The 7,586-nt window shown below is 37.5% G+C and overlaps 1 pseudogene; it reads right to left on the bottom strand.

Moving 5' to 3' along the window:
* Nucleotides 1-658: 658 nt before the first annotated feature.
* LOC147345989 (large ribosomal subunit protein eL31 pseudogene) lies at nucleotides 659-1,136 on the bottom strand (annotated as a pseudogene).
* Between the last annotated feature and the right edge of the window lie 6,450 nt (nucleotides 1,137-7,586).

The following is a 7,586-nucleotide window of genomic DNA, read 5'->3' as shown; positions in this document are numbered from 1 at the left end:
GCACTGTAGACTACCGGGTTCCTCTGTCCATGGGATTTTCCAGGTAAGAATATTGGAGTGGATTGTTATTCCCTTCTCCAGGCATCTTCCTGACCCAGCGATGGAACCCAGGGATCTCCCACATTGGCAGGCAGACTCTTATCACTGAGCCACCTGGGAAGCCCCATGTGAAGTAGCCTCGTGGTTTTATTTCTTCCTTTCCCCAGAATTGGAAAGATACACTAGGTGTCCTCCTTGCTTCATACTCTCTCATATTCATACCACAACCTCTAAGAATGTTTAGAATTCTACATGCTTTTGAGGCTCATGGTATAAAACTATATAACCTTTCCTTTTTCTTTGTTTTAGCCACTGATGTTTAACTCTTTCTGCATTAATTTGAAAAAACAAAACAAAAAACAAATAGCACTTAACTGACAATCTTTCATTTCTCACTGATCTCTTCTGCTATTTGGAGTGACTTCTGTTTTACCCATATCCTGATCCTCAATTTCTTGACATTTTCATCTATACTCAGTATTTGCCCCATTCCAGTTCAGCCCTTTACTCCCATAACACCATATTGAAGCTTATGCCTTAGATCTTTGCTTCTTTTTTTTTTTTTTTCTCCTTTTTTGGTTCTTATAACTTTATTGGACAATCAGCAGTTAGTTCTAATTTACATTAACTGTAGATTTTGAAAAATGGTGATGAGTAGGTAACCAATGAATAGAGCTTGTTTGGTAATTCTTCATCTTCATCTTCAGACAACCTTGCATGGATATGGTATGGGACATTCCTTATTCCTTTAGCCCAGACAGCTTTGTGGAGCCTGGGGTCAATGCTTAGATCTGGGGTTCCAATCTCTTTCATGGCAAATTTCCAGATTTCTTTGAGTGCCTGAGGAGCACACTTCTTGAAGCCCACTCAATGATTTGTGAATGTTGATAGTGTATTCTCTGGTCAACACTTCATTGATGGCAGACTGACCATTCTTGTCACCACTTCTAGCTGTGGGAGCCATCCTGCCAGGTCAGGGCTGGAAAGGAAGAGTGCAAGGGATTGTGGGAGGGTCTTCTCTACTCCTGATATCATATAGACAGAATCACAGAGATGATCACAACCTTCTAGCCTTCCATACTTCCAAATACAATCAAATTTATTTCCCTTCATTCCTAGCATCACTATCCATTGCTCTTTCATCCCATCCTCATCCCTTTTCTGGATTATCGCTTCCAGCTCTTACCTGATCTTTTTGTAATTCATTCCTGTCTGTTCCCTGTTTTCAGTCTTCCCTCTTTAGAAAATACAAATTAGATCATTGCCCTTAGGATATTGTCCAAACTGTTAATGTACGTCCTTTGTTGGAGCCCATTTATTTTTTCCCAGTTTAGCTCTCATTCCAACTTCAACTCACTTCAACAATATCACTCCATATACATCTCTCCATTTCAATAAGATTGAAATTCACTGAGTTCTCCCCAAATTCCATACAATCTTACCTCCAAGTCTTCACATATATTATTTTCTGCCTGAAATATCACTCTCACATCTACCTGTAGGTTTCACTCCCACTGTACTCTTTGTCTAGTTCTTTACTATACATTTGTAGGTCCTACCTTAAATTTTACTTTCTTTATAAAGTTTTCCCTAAATTTCCCCTGGACCAGGCAGCCAACCCTGGATTTTGTGCACCAGTTTCCATGTTGCTAAAGCTTTCTCTGCTTCCCAATTGGATAACTTGTTATACTTTCTGATCACTGTTATTCTTTGTAAGTTCTTTGATCAATACATATTTTGATACGTTGAGTTAGACTTTTCTACACACCTCTTTTCTTCTTTTTGCCACTGTCTTTTTATTCTTAACTATTAAAAAAAACGCTTTATTTTATTTTATATTTTATATTATATTATTTTATATTTTATATTTTTAGCTGATTAACAATGTGGTGATATTTTCAGGTGAATAGTGAAGGGATTCAGCCATACATAATACAGGTATCCATTCTCCCCCAAACTCCACTCCCATCCAGTTTGCCATAAGACACTGAGAAGAGTCCCCTGTGCTATATGTGCATGCATGCATACTAAGTCACATTAGTTGTGTCTGACTCTGTGTGACCCTATGGACTGTAGCCCAGCAGCCTTCTCTGTCCATGGGATTCTCCAGGCAAGAATACTGGAGCGGGTTGTCATTCCCTTCTCCAGGAGATCTACCTGATCCAGTGATCAAACCCGCATCTCCTGAGGCTCCTGCAATGCAGGCAGATTCTTTACTGCTGAGCCACTAGGAAGCCCCCTGTGCTGTACAGTAGGTTCTAATTGGTTATCCATTTTAAATGTAGCAGTGTGTACATGTCCATCTCAAACTCTGTAACTACTCCTTTCCCTTACTTCCCCCTGACTCACTAAGGTTCACTAAGCACCTCTTTTCTTTACTGTTTATATGAAATGGTCTGAGGAATAAGACTACAATATATTTCAGAAATATTTCCCCATTTAGGCTGATATTGTCTCTTTTCTTGTTTCTTTTCTTGGCCACACTGTGAGGCTTGCAGGATCTTAGTTCCCCTACCAGGGACTGAATCAGGGCCCTTGGCAGTGAAAGCACAGAGTCCTAACCACTGGATCACTAGGGAATTCCCTAATGTTTCTTTTCTTGATGAAAAATATATACACTGTAAGAAGATGTGCTTTAAGGAAATGGGAACCCAAGACTCACTGACAATTATGGGATCTTAATATTTGTTTCTTAAGCCTCCCTTGGTAGTACTTCCATTAATGTACTAAGCTAAGCTGGGCCTATATTAATGAAAACTTAACATTTATTAATTGGATACTGGAGTGAGTCGCAATTTCCTTCTTCAGGGTATCTTCCTGACCCAGGTATGAAACTGTGTCTCTTGTATCTCCTGCACTGGCAGGCTGATTCCTTACCAACTGTGCCACCTGGTAAGCCTGAACACATATACTAATCACCATGGCACTTTGCATGCATTTACTCGTTTGCTTCTTCATACCTTTCTAAACCTTTCTTAAGCCTTTCTAGTGTAGGCATTACTTCTATTATCACAGTCTAAGAAATAAGGGAACCAAAGCAGGTAGAGCTTCAGTGACTCGTCTAAGGTTTATTACATCTCCACGTGGGAAGATGCAAGTGCACATCTGGTAGTTAGGTACCAACGTTTGAACAAAACAAATGCTTTAGTGAAAGCACACTCAGTATAAGGAAGAAACAGTGTGATGTCAAGAAATCAACATTTGAAATAGAAGCAAGGCCCTTATTTACTGTTTCTCTGACTACTTTCTGTTTTTGAATCTATTTATTTATGAATAACTACCTGTCCTGTTGGACACAACTAGATATTTTCATTTTATATTGATATTCACGATAAAAACATAGTATGCTTAATCTAGGCCATGAAAACTGAAGGTGTTGCTTGCCACGCTCATTATCTGCTAAAAGGTAACCAAGTGTCTTGTGGAAAATACACTTAATGAGGAAATATCATATGGTCTACCACGGCAACAAAATCAAGCCGCTTACCAAGAGCAAGTTCAAGAATTATGGCTTGTATATTCCCAAAGCCTTAATTAAGTGCCCTTTCCTTTAAATTCCCTGAAGTGTAGTCTATTTCAGTAATAGCTACAAATATCTTTGGCACAAGAATGCCTTCTTTGCACATATGCAAAGACAATGAGCATGACAAAGAATAGTAAAATTGATTTCTCTAAATTCTGCGCTATAAGGCTAATTTCTCTATATTTTATAATAACCTATGTGGGGAAAGAATCTGAAAAATAGTTGATATATGTATATATATCACTGATTCACTTTACCATATATCTGAAACTAACACAAACTGGTAAATCAATTGTGTGCTTAGTCGCTCAGCCATGTCCGACTTCTTTGTGACCCCATGGACTGTGGCCTGCCAGGCTCCTCTGTGCATGGGGAATCCTGGCGTGGATTGCCATGCCCTCCTCCAGGGAAATCAACTATACTCCAATATAAAATAAAAATTGAAAATTAATAAACTAAGTTCACATAGCGAGGAATGAAACTCATGTGAGGGAGGGTTCCACGGTCCATACTGGGATTTGAAGGATAAGGTGGCAGGCTGGGAAGAAGAAATAAGAAATGGCAACAGAGGTGATGCATTTCCCATTATAGACAAGGATAGTTCTCTGCATGACCCTTCTTTCCTTCCTCCTTCCTTTCCTCCCTCATTTTCTTCTTTCCTTCCTTCCTTCACTTTATAGTAGGGATTCAGGTATATGAATTCAGGGAAGAAACATGTATTTTACTTAAAGAAAGATACAAACTCTGTTAGAAGTGCTGGACCGCACCACTTTAGACAGCAAATTTGAAAATCATCTACTCAGCCCAATCTGTTTATTTAAAAATAAGCACACAAAGAAATAAACTATGTGAAAGATTATTATCCATTTTATGTTAATACTTTGGGTAATCATGAAGCCGCATTGTGTAAGAAATGTAGAATAAAAAATCCAAGTTTTACTAACTTCTCTTTGTATGAATGCTGGTAATTTCCTTATTTTCTGGAATTTACATTTCTCCTCCACAAATTGAGGACACTGATACCTCTCCTATTTCACAAAGATTGAGGATCAGATTTGAGAAGGCACTTTGTAAATGCTAAAGGATTATGAACATGTTTGTAATTATAATGATGTGTTGTCTATTGTTTTCCCAGCTAAGCCTTAGTAGTACTTGCAATTACTAAATCAGTATTCATGTAGATTATATCATTCAGAAGCCTCCAGAGATATCTTAATGAGATTATATAAAAGCAAATATTTTATCCAGTATTGAAATGCATCACTTTTGAAAGTTAATGGATCAATTGCCTAATAGGAACAATAACTGTAATGGTTTACAACAGAAGGTGGAAATATCTCTTTCAACTGACATTCTACAGGGAGTTAGGTGGGAGGGAATCAATTATTCAGAGTGGGTAACAGTGCTCAGAATTGTAAAATGTGCCCTGGAATCTTAAATAAGTTCAAGTAGACAGATGTTCAAAGTTGCACTCATCAAGACTAAGAGAAATGCTTTTCCTACTCGTATTTTAAACTTTAAACTTAAAAAAAATTTTTTTGAATTCTTCATCTTAAAGTTTTTTATTTCCTCCAGAATAAATTGCCTAAAATTGTCACTTAGCATCTCTGAAATTAAGTCATTTATAGTTATTTTCTTTTCTAATCCATTACTGAAACACTTTTACAGAAAACAGATCTATATGATTTAAAATATTTATTTATATTTTTCCATTCTCCCTCAGAGACTTTTTCCAGGAGTACAATTCTTATGAAAAGAATTCCTGAAAAAAGATACTTTTTTTCAATTCTGCAGTCAAACTTTACAGGAAACCCTGATTACCATATATATTTCTTTGAGAGTCACCAATGCATATTAGCATATTAAAAGTTTTGTATCTTTTTTGTTGTTAGGGAAATGTACTTAATTGTTTAAGTCAGTGTTCCTTTTTCAATTTCTTTGGCCATTGGTGAAGCAAAGAGGCTTCCTCAGTGGCTCAGTGGTAAAGAATCCGCCTGCCAAACAGGAGATGTGGATTTGATTCTTGGGTTGGGAAGATCCCCTGGAGAAGGAAATGGCAACCCATTCCAGTATTCTTCCCTGGAGAATCCCATGGACAGAGGAGCCTAGTGGGCTAAAGTCCATGGGATCCCAAAGAATAGGACACAACTTAACAACTAAACAGCAACAACAAAAAGCAAAAGATCCTCTGTAGTGAGGTTGCCTAAGCTGAATCCCAGGCCCATCATTTCCCCATCTGAATCAAAAACTCCTCATCTATAAAATGTGAATAATAAGATATATAGATCACAGATTTTTATAAGGATTACCTGAAGTGACATCTGTAAACTGCTTAGAACTTTGCCTGACATGATTATGCAAGAGTTTATTAAAAATAGTATAAACTTTTCTTTCATGCCCTATTGTTTTTTTTTTTCAGATCCCTGCTACTTGAGAGATTATATAACTATGGGGATGGAGCAAGTGGTATGGAATCTAATTTTAATAGCCCCCAAACTTGTAGGCTCCTTGAGGCTCCCTGGTGGCTCAGTGATAAAGAATCTGCCTGCCAATGCAGGAGACACAAGAGATGCAGCTTTGATCCCTGATCTGGGAGGATCCCCTGAAGAAGGAAATCGCAAGCCATTAATGTATGCTTGCCGGGGAAATTCCATGGACAAAGGAGCCTGGCATGCTACAGTCCCTGGGATTGCAAAGAGCTAAACAGCAACAACAAATTCTTGGAGGCTTCTTGGGGCTCAGAGACGTTGAATAATTTATTCAAGACATTGTGGTGGAGATTCAAATCCAGACAATTTTTAGTCCTTTTATTAAACCACTGCAGTAACTGTCTCTCTGAGGGATCAACAGCAGATTCTTGTTTTATGTAAAGCTTCTCCTAGAAATGTTTGTTCTAAGTAAACCTTTATTTTCTAACGCACATAAAGGGGGAAATAGAAAAAGGAGAATTTTTCTGTCCTTTGAAAACTGGTTCAATTCCTCAACAAATTTGATTGTCTTTGTCACTTAAGTAAAAGATGAGGATCAAAATATAAAGATGTAAAGGAATGAAAAGGTTTCAACCAATATCTATCCAAATCCTAACCAAAACTAAAAAAAAAAAAAAGATTTAGGAATATGACAAATTGACATGGGATGGTGTGAGAAAGAGGAGAAAGTGCCTAAAACTAATTTTATGATGTTTTAGTTAGCAAGAAAGGAAAAACAAGTGTAAATGAATGTCCGGGTTTCTTTTCATGCCCTTTTTTGCAGTTTAAAAATGATCAGAGAAATGTATTTACCATTTCAAGTCACTTGGCTCCTTCTGGTTAAATTTCTGTGATACCCCCAATTTTCAACCTTGCTGCTTATGATTCTTTTTGATCAATGCATTAAGAAAATCTGGTGACATTATTAAAAAGAAAAATGCCTGGAGTTCTCCTTATTAAAATGACATGGTTAGTCAATCTTGTAAGCGTTCCTACTTGGTTTGCTTGGATAATGTATATTAAATATTTGTTTTTTACTTAGAATTGGGCTGAAGTGATAAACAGCCATGTACTATATTTTATCAATCCTGTTCCAACATTCTTTATAAACTTGCAGAGGATTTGTATTTAAGACTTGGAGGAAAAATAATTAGCATATAAAATAATTAGAGTAAAATAGTTTGAAAAATCCAATCAAATACCAACATGTGTGGTGGATCACTAAGAAGGAGAGAGATGTGGGCTGATTGCATTGATAAAGGGTATCTCTCATTTTGTAAATCAAGGGTGAGGAGAACTAGGGCTTGAATTAAGTATCATGATGCGATGGGTACATTTGAATTTGGGCAAATTATGGAGGTCATCTAAGGATGGTCCCAGGGGTGTGTAACGTGATGGGCTGCCTCCCTGTCAGTACTTTGTCCCCTAGAATGTTGAGGTGGGGGCCTCCTGTCAGATGATGTGTAGTGGGCTGGCTTCCTTTAAAGAGTAGAGGGAAAAAAAAAAAAAAAACCCCAGTCAGCTGCTACGTTGCTGTTCTTGTAAGATGTCCCTCT

The sequence above is a fragment of the Bos grunniens genome, chromosome 24 (assembly GCF_055505025.1).
Source record: "Bos grunniens cultivar Pamir isolate PY7600 chromosome 24, Bosgru_T2T1.0, whole genome shotgun sequence".
NCBI lineage: Eukaryota > Metazoa > Chordata > Mammalia > Artiodactyla > Bovidae > Bos > Bos grunniens.
The sequence above is the reverse complement of the archived record's forward strand: the minus strand, read 5'-3'. Positions and strand labels throughout refer to the sequence as shown.